General features: G+C 42.7%; 1 pseudogene; it reads left to right on the top strand.

Moving 5' to 3' along the window:
* LOC139230206 (nuclear factor 7, brain-like) overlaps positions 1-17409 on the top strand; it is a 926603-nt pseudogene that overhangs the window by 139496 nt on the left and 769698 nt on the right.

Here is a 17409-nt window from a genome sequence, read left to right as displayed (position 1 = left end):
GACTGGGATCAGCGACCTCAGTTCCATCTGAGGTTGTAGATTTCGGGAACAAGTTTGGAAAGGAATTTTGTAATGTTTATGAAAATAGCATTCAAGTTGCACAAAGTGGACAATCTAACTTTCATATTCAAATCTAGCGGCTCTTCCCACCATCCGCCCAACACCCTCTCCCAACCCCAGCAACAGCTGCTGTGAGAATCGTAAACCCTTTGGGAACAATCTGAATGTACATCATCATTTTAATATAAGCCACACCAAAATTCATCGCTGACCAAATGGTGAAATATCCAAAAAGGTGATGGTCATTAGGGGACTGTGCCATATTTCTAAAATAACTTGACTTCAGGCAGAGCTACTTCCCATTGACTGGAGGGGTGTTACAGGGTCCCGCTCCAAATTACGGCTACACAGTCGGCGTGAAGTCTATTGTTTGCCCTCCAACTCCTTAAAATTTGACGACCATGAACTCCCACAGCCCTTCCGAACGGCTACTGAGATGGTTATCCACATTTATCTTGCCCACACCCGGTATATATCAGACTAGAGCCTGTCTCCTTCCCCTCCGCCCATAGCCTGTTGATGCTGAAATCCAACATCTCAGCATAACAGTGGGGCAGCTCAGCTTTATACAACTTTCTGTGTGTATCTGTGAACGCACTTCGATCTAACGTGCACCACGGAGCCTCCTTATATAGATATTATAAAACACATACATTAACAAAGACAAAATATGATGCACCCAAAATGGAGGTTGTGCTTATCTACCGCTAATATGCAGTTATTTCTAATGCAATCCGTGAACCTATTATGCAATGAACTCAGCTACCTTTAGGAATGCAAATTTCAAAATATTTTATTTAAAAATTTGATCATCGTGATATTCTTAAGTTTAATTTTTGAACGTGAAATATCCTGCTCCATAATAAGTAGGAGCAAATATGGCTCGTCTTAATCTGTTTGTTCAAATGACTTTAACTGGTACTGAGCTTGAGCTTTTTCTCAGATCTTAATAGGACCTCATTTTGAAAGCAGAATATCTTGTGTCCCTAAAATTGAAACATAGTGTTGCTTCGCTTCGAAAATAGGACAGCCAGTAATAACAGATAGAAAACATATACTGTCCTGTTCTTGCAAAAGTTGGAGTTACAAATACGCTGCTTACATATAGTTCATATATATATATCTTCAGCAGTATTTGACTGCCTCACTTCCCCTGCTGTCGGTGTAATAATATTATTTGCTTGTTTTGATGTGGTTGATGTGCAGACATTAATTACCACCAGCAAATAAATAACAATTAGAATACTCAAAGTTTCCGACATATTCCTAATGTAATAACTGGACAGGCAGCACAATTTATTCTGAAACTTTAAATTAAACGGTTTAGTGGGGATTTCGATGCATTTGTAGATAGTCTTGTAATTTTATTTCGGAGCCAAATATTAGCATCGCAGCTTGGTTCTGGTTGGTTAATATAATTTAGTAAGTTCAGGGATGATTTGAAGAATACGAATAACCGATCCCTGGCTCAAATAACGGATTCACCGAATTTTAAAAAACACAATGGTACATTTAACTTTGGGAAATAGTACAAAAGGCGCCTTATGGAATTGCACGTCCATTATGCGTCTCGCCCAATTTTCCCTTCCATTGATCTCGGGTCCAGGATTAAATGGCAGCAGTTGTGCAGTAGGTGTGCTGAGATTCTGAAGCACAAAGTATTTGCCGCGGGTTCTGCAGCGCTGCAGCAGCGGGTCTGAGGTGAATTAACACTGAGTGATGGGAGGTGGAGGGTTCGGTTTAGGCCGCACTGGGAATTGGGTATTGCGAGAATCAGCCCCTGGTGAAGCCTTTCCTTTGGCAGCACTGCAGAGGCAGAACATACAGCCTGGTAGTAATCGGGACTGGAATGTGATTTCTGGCGGGGGGGAGGAGGAGGAAGTCTCTGAGCCCAGGGCTGGGAGTGGGAGGGTCCCAGGATCTGACAGCTCTTCGGTTGTTGGCCATGATGTGAAATGAACTGACTCGGAAATCTCTCTGTAGATTCTGAAGTCAGCGATTATCATTGCTTCTTTGAAAATGAAGAGTGGTTATGACTTTAACAACAAACAACTGCTTAAACAGACAAATATTGGATAATTACATCATCGGTCAACGTCTCATTTGATTTCAAATATTAAATCGAAACCCTTTATTAACATTAGATACTATTTTAAGAACTGGACAGACAATCATCATGTAACAATAATAAACTGAACAATGTAAGCAACAGAGGGCGCGAGTGATTTAGACAGGGAGTATTCCCTTAGCCCGCTATCATTCTTACCAAATAGAATAAGCTGAAAATATCTTCCTGATCAATTAACTTCAGAAATGTTTCCAATTGATTTCATTTCAACGTAACGTGAAATAAATGAATTAGTTATACACAGGGTTAAATACACTTCAACAGATTTTAAACTGAGCCGCCTGGCTGGAAACTGACGGATTGACCGACCGCCTGTTTCCCGCCCCACCTGAGTATAATGGAATATAATGGGGCGGCCGGTCCCACCCCGTCACTCCACCACTGGGCGTGTTGGGTTAAAACTAATTAAATAATGAAATATCAAATCTGAATGGGAATAACGGCACAGCTGGTGCAATCACTCCATTGGTCGTTATTAATGATTTTATAATTTCTACTATAATGCGAGAATGTGGGAATACAATGCCACAGTTGCTGACACATGGGCTTCTCCCGAAGAGCTATGTTAACATTCGTGTCAATGTAAAATGGACAGGATTGAATTGACATCCCATTAGACATCACAGCTGAGTTGTATTCCATCACTTCAAAATAATTCAAAATCGGGTGTTGTGTGTAATGGGCGACTAATTCGATATCCCCCATTTTACTCTGTCACCAGAAGTTAAAATTACCCCTCGATCTTGATTGGGTGAATTTCCCTTCGGTGAAAGTGAAACAGGGACAAAAGATAATTGGCTACCCGGTTTACATTCTGTCCCACTTCCTGTTCCTTGACTTCAATGAAAACTAATGTCTGTGGGCGTAAAAGGGTCCTGTTTCCGGCCGTAAATGGTCATTCACCCAATCGGCCATTTGTTGGAGGTTTAATTCTCCATTTCATTTATCGCTTATCTCCTAAATAACCAGAGTATCTGTTTGAAGTGTAACCAGTGTTGCCTGAATAAGAACATATTGGTTTTGTTTTTCCTGTGTTTAGCATAATTGGTGAACTGAAAGATATCCGGAAACAAAAATGCCTCACCTGCCTCCTAGGTCAAGATGAGAAGTAATTCCTTAAAAGGAGTTACTTCCTGTGAACGTAATTTCAGGGGTTCAGCAAGGGAAAACCTTCGATAATCTTTGTAACAATCCCTTTAAAGTGCCAAAGATTACTGGCAGACCATTTTTATGAGTTAGGTGGTACTGCCATGCTAAATCAATCTTCTATGGCGTTCCCACGTTGGAAGTATTTTTGTTGTTGGACACCATTTTATCCCTGTTGGTTCCATTTGTTTTGATTTTATTGCTCAATGTTCTGACCATTAGACACGTTGCACTGGACAATAGAATGAGAAGGAGTCTCCGAGGGAACAACAATGATGAGAATCACATTGATACAGAGATGGAGAACTGAAGAAAATCTATCAGTTTACTTCTATCCGCATTTATGGAGGGACATTTTACTATATTACATAAATGTGCAATTTATAATAAGATAACAATTATTCTGATCCTCTCACCATTATGGAAAAAATTGGATATTACGATTCCAATTAGAGTTCCTACAGAGACAGGTTTATTTATCAGTGTCCCAGTGGAAAGTTAGAGGCGCATTGAAGACTATGATTCAGTACCCTTGGTTGCAATTATTAAGCCAATTAAATAGGTAATGACTTCATACAATTAAATAAATTATATCCATCCAAGATGAACATAGATGCTGCAGTATAAATAGTGTGCACACGCTCAAAGCTTATGTGGCATGGAAAATAATGCTTCCTCTAATCCAAGCTTGCTTCATGCAGGAACTACTGAGACTGGACTCTTTTATACAAAAATGTGATTATTCCATCCTTAAATGGGAATCCTATAACATATAAGTGTATCATTTCGGTTGCTTGACAGCAATACATGTCATTCCATTTTGCTTTTTTAAACAAATGATGCCCTGGCTTGGTGGAGTTACAACAGAGACAGGAATGTGCGCAGTTCTATTTGAAGGTATATCTCATGCCTCCCGTCTCGTGCACTTTGTCCTGGAAGCTGAGATAGGGAACTGAATTGGTTATTACCGCGCCTTTGATAGATCAATACTTGCTCTACCTTCTCAAAAGACTGTGATCTTTGATGCTATTTGTCTGATATCTGCCGAAAACAAGTAAATCTAGCATAACAAACGCCTGAGGCAGTCAGCTTAAGTCCTGAAAATACAAAACATTCAATAAAGTATGTTGTCTTTATATTCAGTATTGCAACTAAGCAAAATGTCGATTGTAAATATTCAAGCTTAATTCTTTAGACAGAATGAAGAGATTGAGGGAGGCCATTCCAGGGCATGGGCTGCAGGCTGTCTGAGGCATTAGAACATTACATTGGGCGGGGTGCAAATCGGGCGGCCCATTCGATTACTGTCACACCGGGTAGGTTAAAATCTGGGCTACCGGGCTTTAATGATACAAGCTAAAACAATTCAGTTACTTCCATATTACACGGGAGCTTTAACTATCATTTATTGTGGTAATGGATTGAATACTGAAATATAATTCTCAATATTAGCAAACTAACACTGAAACCAACAAGTCTGCTGCTGTATATTTTTACAGTCTAATAATAATATTACCTGAACTCACTTTGTCCAGTTGTGAATGAGAATAAGGACTGCAATGAACAGTGGCTGTTTCTAGTTGAAGCATATAACACCTCTTAAAAAAGGCAGGTACTGCAGGGAATTCAGGGTCAGAGAAATCTCCGGACCTAGTTCCGATCACGTAAATGGGTCGCAGAGGAATTGCCCAAGTTATTTCTCGCAAATTGGTCTGGGTTCTCAGTCTGTTCTTTCGCCTGTCGCAGGAGATCACATGGTTTGTTTTGTGTATCTATTTTCATGCAAGAGATACCACAGTCGTGGGGAAAAGTCTAAATGGACCAGAGGGTTTCACCTGCCCGTCATTGTTCGTTTGTTCGTATTATCTGAAGGAAAGTGGAAGTCACAACACAGCCCCGTGCTTCCAATATCGCTCAACGCAACCCGATTTGCAGTAGTATCTTAAGTTACCAGAGACATTGATGAGACCGAGATATCGAAGATGGTTGAATTTCCAAAGCAAGGTAATATTTGGGAATAAAAACAGAAAATGCTGTAAATCTCAGCGGATCAGGCAGCATCTGTGGCGAGAAAGCAGAGTTAATGTTTCGGGTCGACCCTAAATACTAACTGTACTTCTCTCCACAATGCTGCCTGACCAGTTGAGATTTCCAGCATTTTCTGTTTTTATTCCAGATTCCAGCATCCGCAATATTTTGCTTTAATAGTTGGGAAGTTTGGACTGCACTGCTATTGAATATGAACCCCTGGGACAAGAGGTTTCAGTTGGACATTGAGAGAAGTACAACATCCCTTGGCCTAACCTACCTTCACAGCACCCATGTCAACAATACAAAGTTCGGTGGGGAAGTAAGCCGCGAAGAGCATTTACAGGGATTTAGACAGGTGAATTAAATGGGCAATAAGGTGACAGATGGAGTACAATGTGGAGAAATGTGAGACTATTTACTTTGGTAGGAAGAACAGTAAAACAGAGTAATGTTTAAATGGTGAGCAACGAGTAAATGTTGGTGTTCAGTGAAATTTAGGGGTCCTCGAGCTAATCTGAGTAAGGACGTTCTTGCTATTGAGGGAGTGCAGCGAGGGTTCACCAGACTGATTCCCGGGATGGCTGGACTGACATATGAGGAGAGACTGGATCAACTTGGCCTTTATACATTGGAGTTTAGAAGGATGAGAGGGAATCTCATAGAAACATATAAGATTCTGACGGGACTGGACAGGTTAGATGCAGGAAGAATGTTCCCGATGTTGGGGAAGTCCAGAACCAGGAGACACAGTCTTGGATAAGGGGTAGGCCATTTAGGACTGCGATGAGGAGAAACTTCTTCACTCAGAGGGTTGTTAACCTGTGGAATTCCCTACCACAGAGAGTTGTTGATGCCAGTTCATTGGATATATTCAAGAGGGAGTTAGATACGGCCCTTACGGCTAAAGTTATCAAGGGGTATTGAGAGAAAGCAGGAAATGGGTACTGAGGGAATGATCAGCCATGATCTTATTGAATGGTGGTGCAGGCTCGAAGGGCGGAATGGCCTCCTCATGCACCTATTTTCTATGTTTCTATGTTTCTATGTAAATACATAAAGTTAGCATGCAGATACAGGAAGGCAAATGGAATGTTGACCTTTCTTGCAAGGTGGCTGGAGTAAAAGAGTAAGAATGTCTTGCTACAATTGTACAGAGGTTTGGTAAGACCACACCTGGAGTATGGTGCAAAGTTTTGGTCGCCTTATCTGAGGAAGGATACATGTGTCTTATAGTGGTGAAATAAATGTTTATTAGATTGAATGCTGGAAAGAGGCGGTTGTCCTATTATTAGAGATTGAGTAGATTAGGCATTTAGTCTCTGGAGTTTAGAAGAATGAGAGGTGAACCCATTGAAACATATGCAATTCTGATTGGGATTGACAGGGTAAAGTCATGGCACATGCTCAGGATGAGGGGTCGGCCACTTAAGACTGAGATGAAGAATTGCTTCACTAAGAGGGTTGTGATTGTTTCGAATTCTCCGCCCCAATTTACTGTATATAGAAACATAGAAACATAGAAGTTAGATGCAGGAGCAGGCCATTCGGCCCTTCGAGCCTGCAACACCATTCAATATCATGTCTGATCATTCAACCTCAGTACCGATTTCCTGCTTTCTCTCCATACCCCTTGATCCCTTTGGCCGTAAAGGCCATATCTAACTCCCTTTTGAATATATCTAACGAACTGGCCTCAACAACTTTCTGTGGTAGAGAATTCCACAAGTTATCCACTCTCTGAGTGAAGAAGTTTCTCTTCATCTCGGGGCTAAATGGCTTACCCCTTATTCTTAGACTGTGACCCCTGGTTCTGGAACTCCCCAGCAACGGGAACATTCTTCCTGCCTCTAAGTTGTCCAATCCTGTGAGAATTTTAAATGTTTCCATGAGATCCCCTCTCATTCTTGGAAATTCCAGTGGATACAAGCCCAGTTGATCTCCTCATATGTCAGTTCTGCCATCCCGTGAATTAATCTGGTGAACATTCACTGTACTCCCTCAATAGCAAGAACATCCTTCCTTAGATTAGGAGACCAAAACTGAACGCAATATTCCAGGTGTGGCCTCACCAAGGCTCTGTACAACTGCAGAAGGACTTCCCTGCTCCTATAATCAAATCGGCTAGCTATGAAGGCCAGCATGCCATTTGCCTTCTTCACCGCCTACTGTACCTGCGTGCCAAACTTCAATGACTGATGTACCATGATACCCAGATCTCGTTCCACCTCCCCTTTTCCTAATCTGTTACCAGTCAGGTAATATTCTGTCTTCCTGTTTTTGCCACCAAAGTGGTTAACCTCACATTTATCCACATTATACTGCATCTGCCATGCATTCACCCACTCACCTAACCTGTGCAATTCACTCTGCGGCCTCTTACATCCTCCTTACAGCTCACACCGCCACCCAGCTTAGAGTTACCTGCAAACTTGGAGATACTACATTCAATTCATTCATCTAAATCATTGATGTATATTGTAAATAGCTGGAGTCCCACCACTGAACCCAGCGGCACCCCACTGGTCACTGCCTGCAATTCTGAAAAAGACTAGTTTATTCCGATTCTCTGATTCCTGTCTGCCAACCAGTTCTCTATCCACTCAATACATCACCCCCAATACGATGTGCTTTAATTTTGCACACTAATCTCTTGTGTGGGACGTTGTCAAAACCCTTTTGAAAGTCCAAATACACCACATCCACTGGTTCTCCATTGTCCACTCTACTAGTTACATCCTCAAAATATTCTAGAAGATTTGTCAAGCACGATTTCCCTTTCATAAATCCATGCTGACTTGGACTGATCCTATCACTGGTTTCCAAATGCGCTGCTATTTCATCTTAAATAATTGATTCCAACATTTTCCCCACTACCGATGTTAGGCTAACCAGTCTATAATTCCCTGTTTTCTCTTCTCCGTACTTTTTTAAAAAGTGGTATTATATAGGAACTGATCCAGAGTCAATAGAATGTTGGAAAATGATCACCAATGCATTCACTATTTCTAGGGCCACTTCCTTAAGTACTCTGGGATGCAGCCTATCAGGCCCTGGGGATTTATTGGCCTTCAATCCCATCAATTTCCCTAACACAATTTCCTGACTAATAAGGATTTCCTTCAGTTCCTCCTTTTCGCTAGACCCTCGAACCGCTAGTATTTCGGGAAGGTTATTTGTGTCTTCCTTCGTGAAGACAGAACCAAAATATTTGTTCAATTGGTCTGCCATTTCTTTGTTCACCATTATAAATTCACCTGATTCTGACTGCAAAGGACCGACGTTGAACTTCACTAATCTTTTTCTCTTCACATATCTATAGAAGTTTTTGCAGTCAGTTTTTATGTTCCCTGCAAACTTCCGCTCATACTTTATTTTCCCCCTCCTAATTAGACGCTTTGTCCTCCTATGCTGAATTGGAAATTTCTCCCAGTCCTCATTTTGCTGCATTTTCTGGCCAATTTGTATGCCTCTTCCTTGGATTTAACACTATCCTTAATATTCCTTGTTAGCCACGGTTGAGATACCTTTCCTTTTTTATTTTTACTCCAGACAGGGATATACAATTGTTGAAGTTCATCCATATAATTTAGAAATATCTGCCATTGCATATCCACTGTCAGCCCTTTAAGTATCATTTGATAGTCTTTCCTAGCCAATTCACGTCTCATACCATCGAAGTTATCTTTCCTTAAGTTCAGGACCCTCGTCTCTGAATTAACACTGTCACTCTCCATCTTAATAAAGAATTCTACCATATTATGGTCACTCTTCCCCAGCGGGCCTCGCACAACAAGATTGCTAATTAGTCCTCTCTCATTACACAACAGCCATTCTAGGATGGCCAGCTCTCTCGTTGGTTCCTCGATATATTGGTCTAGAAAGCCATCCCGAATACATGCCAGGAAATCCTCCTCCACCGCATTGCTACCAGCTTGGTTAGTCCAATCTATATGTAGATTAAAGTCGCCATGATAACTGCTGTACCTTTATTGCACGCATCACTAATTTCTTGTTTGATGCCATCCCCAACCTCACTACTACTGTTTGGTGGTCTGTACACAACTCCCACTAGCGTTTTTTGTCCTTTGGTATGATGATTAGTTGGGTATGTTCAAGGCTCAGATAGATATAATTTTAACTCAAGGCGAACCAAGGAATCTTTGGGATTGGAGTAGAAAGTGAAGTTCAGGTTGAACATCAGTGATGATCTTATTGCATGGTGGAGCCTATTTGAATGGTCGTGTGTCCTACTCCTGCTCCTAATACATCTGTTCTTATGTTCTAATAAATTCAATGCTGTTGAAACCATCAACCTCATGTTCCGTTCCAAGCCAGACACTACACTGATATGGACATATCTGATCATTCCAAATCTCGCGACGACACTCCAGTGTGGGCATACTAACACCATACATTTCAGAGGTCCAAGAATCAGCACATTATCAATAATTCCAGAGCTGGTCTTTATTTGCAGCTTTACCCGTATTGCTCACATATCAAGAACTGAAAACTGATGATCTGGACCGCCTATCTCTCTAAAGGGGCGAAATTGCCCTGCGCCCCGATTGGGGGTGGTAATTTTCTGGGGCCGAGACTTTAAGTGCCCGGTGCAGAAGTCTCGCCCCCACCGCGGAAATGCCCTCAATTGCACGCTAACAAGCGGAGCGCAATCTCGCGCTCCAATTCCTTTGGGGATGGTAACCGGGGTGCTACAGGGTCGTTGTAGGAAGTGGTACATGGATGCTCCGCGGAGTGATGACGTGTTTCAAAGCCCCTCCTCTTAGATTAAAGGGGAGGGCCGCTGGGCACTCTGCAAGACCTCTGCTGGCCTCCAGTAAGACACCAGGGCAATGTGTGAACGGGCCTGAAGCCCTACACCCAAGACAGCGTGCCGGGCTGCACGTTGACGGCCCAAATCACATTAAAGCTGCCATCGTTGAGCCGGCCCGAGATACGGTCAACAGAAAAGGGTGCTGCCGCCGTCTCTTTAACTATTATCCTGAGATAGGAAATCGTCCAGCTTCGCAATCGCCTGCCTTGCCGCCCACGGTGATGATTCCTTCGCTGCTTCTACGGCCGCCCGGGTGCAAACCACGGGCCGCGGCTGTGCCATGGCAGCGCCTCCGTCAGCTCCCAGGCAATTTCTCAGTTGGCGGTAGTGCCCCTCCCCCAAATGAAAAGTGGTTATAAAAAGAGACAATTTCGTCCCCAAACACTTCAGACTTTCACCTAGCGTTACTAAGCACCCATCGAAAAGAATACACTGGAACTGTAGAAGTCAATGCGGCATAGCACCTTTCCTGCACTCCAGAGCGAGTGATAGTCCGTCAGGTCCCTAATTCCAATTCCTAGCAGCGGGCTTTACATGTACTGAGCCAACTGTGCAGCGAAAGATGTTTCAGGGCAGGATGCAGCTTCCAAGAGGTCTCTGTAGCTTGCTGCAGTAATATTGGGGCCTCTCTCCATTCAGTATAATAGATATGTACAAGAACAGCTCACTCAGTTGTATGGGCTGCATGGACAACAATATACCATCCAAATGTTCTTTCAATGCGTTTAACTCTCCATTTTTAACACTCGCCGTTTCCAGCCACAAGTGGAACTCGGGTGCTAGCATTTGTCGGAGGCAATATGCAACACTTGTGACCATGAATCGCCAGCCCGTTTTACACTCGGCTCCATTTTAATTCCCATCGAAATGAATGGAAAATAAAATCAGGCAGAGTATAAATTGCGCTGCTGAATTGCTAGCACCTGTGTTGCCCGACCGCTCAAAAAGTATTGCACCCCAGTCAGTGTAATAAACTTGTCTCCAGATCACGGGCATTTCGTTCACAGGCAGGGCTCTTGATAATTCTGGCACGTTGCCGCAATATTCCATACATTCATTTTAATGGAGAAAAAATCAGGCATAGTTCATGCACGATTTTACACTAGGCATTCCCAACAGACAGCTCTACTCTTTAATTCTGATGGAGAACTGTCGGTAAAATTATTTTCAATGTACCTCATGGTGCTTAAACACTAGAGCAAATTAGAAAAAATACTTTTCTAATGTACAATGTGGTTCAGCCTCAGACAGTTGCCGGGGAGTGCGATGGAGTCAGTGACTCGGGAACGCAGTTTGCAGCAGGGACCGTAAACAGTGGCGTCGGTCTTTCCAATATATAGATGGAGGTAATTCCTGCTCAACCAGTACTGGATCGCGGACAACCAGTTTGACAACTGAGTCATGTGCAGGAAAGATCCACACCATTACTGCAGAAAGACACTTCCTAAAATATTTTACTTTCTAAATAAATCAATGTTACATTTTTGACTTTAAAATTCTTGCTATGCTGCTGAGGAATGTGAAACAGTGTCCCCTCTCTGGTGATTTGAGGAGGGGCCGCTTCCTAACCTGTTTGTACAATGAGTGTGACTAATGTCAGTAATTGGGTAACCTGATTACCCCGTGGACTCTCAGTCAGGTATCAAACAGTGGTTGCTGTGAAGCCATTGCATCTACTTCTTAATTAGACGAGCCAGCAAGATCACCGCTCCTTGAAAATGGGATGGGCAATAATTGTGCAGATAGAAGCTATTTTCTACCCGATTCTTGCAGCGATTGGTGTTCCTGGTAAGTCATTCTGACCAATTGTTATTCCCTTTACTGATGGTTAACTGTATTAATTCTCTTGTTGTCCAGCAACATTAGGGTAGATCATGACTTTGTGCTATGGTGTAAAGTGGGTGATAGGGAATGAGCCATCTGCTTTACATCTCTCCTGGAATTGATTTCCACTGACTTCAGTTGAATAAATAATCGTGAGAAATGCAAATCACGCTGCCGATTCATCATCACCCGTTTTACATCATCGCATGAAGTCAAAATCTGCCCCAATATCTATTTCTGTCCAATGTGTTCGCAGTTAGTAATTACAGTTATCGTTCCATTAAAGTCAATGGAATTGGGAATCGGACGAGGTGTATAATGGGAGGTGAATTTGATATCCCACGGGTTACACCATTGCTCAAAGTTAATATTACACCCTGTCTGATTTCAGTTTCCATTGAGTGGATTTCTGCTTTTAGTTATGAGCGGAAATCAGTAAGTAGATTATTGGCCGCAGATTTTACAATTCTCTCGACCTTTGCTTACATTGAATTTATTGAAAATGAAAGACCAGTGCCGTGTAAAACACGTGGCTGATTGTCACAAGCCGGTTTCTGCCGCGCAGCAAAAGTGAAAATTCAGCCGCAGTGATGTTTATGGGAGCACAATAGGGTGAGGCTCAAAACTGGTCGGTTCAGTTTCCCACTCGGCAAATTAAGTTAACATTAACCCAAAGCCTCATCCACAAAATGAGGAGATGCTGGTTCGGGAACTATGGCACTATCCGTGTATGGAACAGTCCCGGTACAAAAGTAAGTCCCCAACACTGGGTGCCCATGAGGCACTGTGGTCAGAGTGCCAGTGAAAGTGTCTACCACCAAAGTCTCACTCCTCCAATATCATCCAGGCAGGAGACCAACCCGGGTTTAATGCTGAGTGTTGAGAAATGTGCGTCAGGTCCGCCATTAACATCTAATGAGAGACACATTTGTTTACTTTGTTGCTGGGATGTGGGTGACGCTGGCAAGGCTACATTTATTACCCAGTCCGAGTTTCCAGGAAAGCGCCTATTGAGTAGTATGCTGGAAGTGGTTTCAATGAGGGTTATGTCAACTTTGGGCATTAGCAACAAAATGGGCAATATCCAATTGACCGCCCATTGTGTGCTCGCCGGATTCCCCTTCCATTGACTCCAATGGATGGACAATCGGAAGCGGTGTATGAAGGACGGATAACTTCATATCATCAATTTTACATAATGGCCCAAAGCCAAAGGTAAAATGAACCCCAATGTGTTTGTTAATGCGAGCAGACTGATTATTACACTGTGAATCCTCACATCATTAGGTTACAGAGCAGTATCAATCAGATTATTTGTAATGAAGGAAACTGGCCCACGACAATGTGATAGAGTAAACACTCGTGAAATCAGTGAAATGAAATATCGCCGAGTTCGATAACGGACCACGGATCCGCTTTCGCCTGTTTCACACTATCGCCACAGTGAACATTATCCCCCAATGTGTGTTCTCTCAATCGGTGGTGATGATCTTTGCAACTGTGTCGATATAAAGTGATGCAACCTCGAGACAATCACTTCATACCACAGTTTATTGTTTCCTTGAAATAATTCCCAGAATAAATTAGACATAAATTACTGTAATCGCGTTGCCAGAATTTGCCCGTTTAAACACTGTGAAAAAAGCAATGATTGAGCGACAGCAACAAAAATAGACAAATCGGTGTGATTTTACACACGCTGCTCATCCCAGTCTTACACCTACAGTCAGTCACTTTCGCTTCTTTTCTGTTGCAGCTAATTTATTGACGGTTGTGATTCTCTCCCGGGGAAAGTGCGATCTCTCCAAATGCATCACTCGATATCTGATCACCATGGCAATCGCGGATCTCCTGGTCATGATATTTGACGTGATACTGTATGCGATCAACGATATTTATTTCCCATATTCATTCCTGAACTATACTTCCGTCTGCAGAATCAATCTCTCTCTGATTTATTGTGTCATTGATTGCTCAGTCTGGTTCACAGTGACTTTCACCTTTGATCGCTTTGTAGCGATTTGTTGCCGGAATTTGAGAACTAAATATTGTACCGAAAGAACCGCAACTATCATTATACTGTCAGTTTGTGGACTGAGCTTTTTAGAAAATGTTCCCATTTATTTTACATATGAACCCCGGGAAATAATTGAGAATACCTGGTGGTTCTGTACTGTTCAGTCCAGCTTCTGTACCTCTCCCGCCTGGATGGCCCATCTCTGGTTGGACAGCATTTTAACCCCATTTGCTCCATTTGTTTTGATTTTCCTCCTCAATGCTTTGACCATCAGACATATTTTAGCAGCTAATATTATTATCCGCAGGAGAATGCAAGGCAGCAATGGTGAGAATCACAATGATCCCGAGATGAGGAATCTAAGGAAGTCGATCATCTTACTGCTCGCCATATCTGGCAATTTTGTATTGCTGTGGATGTTAACTCTTATAAATTACATTTATATACAACTGACAGATTCTGAGTTTTTGCAGTCAGATTACACCGACCCTTTCACTATCATGGAAAAAACAAGCTATCTGCTTCAACGGCTCAGTTCCTGCACCAACACCTTTATTTACGCAGTGGCCCAGACTAAATATAGAGAGGAGTTAATGAACACAGTTAAAAGTCCCTTCACTCTAATAATTAATGTAATGAAACATTGATGCGAACAAGTTGTTCCATAGCTGACTAGAACCCACATTGGTTCACAATTGTACCTTTACAAAACAGAGCAAACTGCACAATAAAGACTAGATTTTCAATTGAAAGGAAGTCAGGTTCGATACTGGGCGGTTTATCAGCTCCGTCACTCATCACTCACACCATGCAAGTGTAAATATACCGCGAGCAGTTACACTGTAGGCTCAGAATGTTGCTCCTCAGAAGGGACGATAAAGAATCTGCACCTCTTTTACATTGTGCCAGATTTTCCTTTTCACGGAAATTGGGCGCCTGTATCTCCTGCCATTCACTATCGGCCCGTTTCCGTTCACTGGCAAAGTCCAATCTCTTCCCAAAAGGTTGTGTTCGCAAAATATTCCCCTGCACATAACTTTATGGCGGTGAAAATCTCTTCATAGTATCCCTTTCCTCTTATTCAACATGTCAGAAGCTCTTGAGGAGCAGAAGTGACAGTGCGGGATTTGCGCTCCGTGCCTTGTCCAATGGAACTGGGTTGGGACGAAGGCTTTTGCAGAGACGGCTGAATTTTAACATTCCTCGTTGGTTGCTAGCCCACGGCATCGGGTGGAACACCGGGTTTACAACCTACTGGAGATTACTCTCAGCTGACTTTATTGCTGAGTGTTTCTAAATATGAGTGGTGAAAACCAGCCTTGCACCCGATTCGGTCAGTTTCCTGACGGGCGGGTCAGGTTAAAATTACAGTTGAGCCCAGACTCGGAGGGGCAATGCCAGCTTCGCATCAGTGACTCGCATCAACACCAAAGGTCCAATGTAAATGTTACTTTAGAAATGTCCTTACCCGTAGACCCTTCAAAACAAATGCATTTCTGCGCAGTGGTATTTTTCGTTTATTTCAGCTAAGATTTATTCAGAAAATTATTATTTCTTGAACCAGCAATGAAAGTTTAATGGTCGCTCTAAGAACATCTTCACTGTGAAATTTCAGCTCATGTCAAGATTTGTTTCCACTTCAACTCGTCGGGGTGGAAAAGTAGTTTTCATTCAGATCGATAAGTAATTCTGGTATCAATATTACATTTACGCAAGCCTTTAGGAGCAGTATATGCCCTGCTCCCATAACAACAGGACAGAAAAGCAAGGGGGATAATTTACCCTTTTGACAATAATGTACAACTGCTGATATCGGACACCCACTTATACACCTCGCCCGAGTTTCCTGTCGATTTATTTCCATGGTATGGAAAATCAGGAGAGTGAATGATGCGCAGCCGATCCGATATCGCCTGTAATATTGTTACCAACAGTTAAACATTCTCCAAATTAGTTGAGAAAATAACAAGAAAGAGCTAGAACTTGGTCCTCGAGTCCATTTTCCATGTGTAAGGAAGGTCAATTTCAGAGAGTCATGTCCTGCGTCCTATCAGCGCCAGAATTAGAGGCACTGCTGTAATTGGATAGTCAGCTGCTCAGGCGCCCAGTACGCCGGCCTAAAACAGGCGTTAGGCCTCGTACATATATAAATGCAGGCCTAACGTCTGTTTCAGGACCCCTGCACTGAATTAGAAGCAATATGAGGAGCGAGCTCTGGGCTTTCTCTGCTAATGTTCATTCATCGGCCGCTGTGACCTACGCAGATACCGTCAACAACAACAACTTTCATTTCTATAGCGCTTTAAACGTAGTAAAATGTCCCAAGGTGCTACACAGGAGCAATTATCAACAATATTTCACACCAAGCCAGATAACAAAATATTAGCACAGGTGGCCAAAAGCATGTTTAAAGAGATAGGTTTAAGGAGCCTCTTAAAGGGGCGAGCGAGAGGTGGCGAGATGTTGAGGTTTAGAGTCCGGATTCCAGAGCTCAGGGCCTCAGCACACGTGTGCCTTTTAAACATTTCCTGTGGATCGAGGAGGAAAAGTAATACTCTTCCCGGCTGCACAGCACCTGCCAACTTATAAGCGCGCGGGTTCAGTTGCTTCCTGACCCGCCCTCACCGGACTAACATTAGGGCACCTACACACGACATGTGCCGGCAGCTCGTTCCTTTTGGGCCACGCGTCTGTCTGCTGTCTGCGCTCCGAAACATGCAAAAAACTTGTTATAGTCCAAAGCCTTGCAAAGAGCTTGTGCATGTTGCAGAGCAGTTAGTGCAGTCTGAATTCAGGAGCTGGAGTTCAGATTGTGGGTTGGGAAGGACAAAGGATGCAAGTGATCGCCACTGAAGCTTAAAAATAGATTTCATACTATTCTGGGTTTACACTTGGTAGAGTATCTAACGTTATCAGGGTGAGACAACTCCCTCCTGTAAATCTGACTGTGTCACTGTAGATGAAAGGTCCATTATCAGTCTAGATTTACACCATCACTCTGTGTCAGTGCGAATAAGGAACGGCCTGCAACTGACGATGGGTTTGCGGTGTAAATACATTCGGCTGGCAGGATTCAGCAGGGAGAGAATACTATACTGCTTGTAAGAAATCATGAATCCGAAGAAATTGCCAAATACAAAATAAATAATGATTATATAAATGAAGTAATGATGCCTGCTCAGCAGAAGCAGAGAGCCAAGGTTAATACGAGGTCAAGCCAGGAATTACCAGCCTTCCAGCAAACATGATTAAACTGATAATGGAGGTTGCAAGAAGCTGTAGGATTAACACTCTTTCTACAAAAGAACAACAAAACATTTAGAACAGAGATAAGGAAAAAATTAACCTCATGAGGATGGGAGGGAGCTGTCA

The sequence above is a fragment of the Pristiophorus japonicus genome, chromosome 19, assembly GCF_044704955.1.
Source record: "Pristiophorus japonicus isolate sPriJap1 chromosome 19, sPriJap1.hap1, whole genome shotgun sequence".
NCBI lineage: Eukaryota > Metazoa > Chordata > Chondrichthyes > Pristiophoridae > Pristiophorus > Pristiophorus japonicus.
This window is presented reverse-complemented; position numbering and strand designations above follow the sequence as displayed.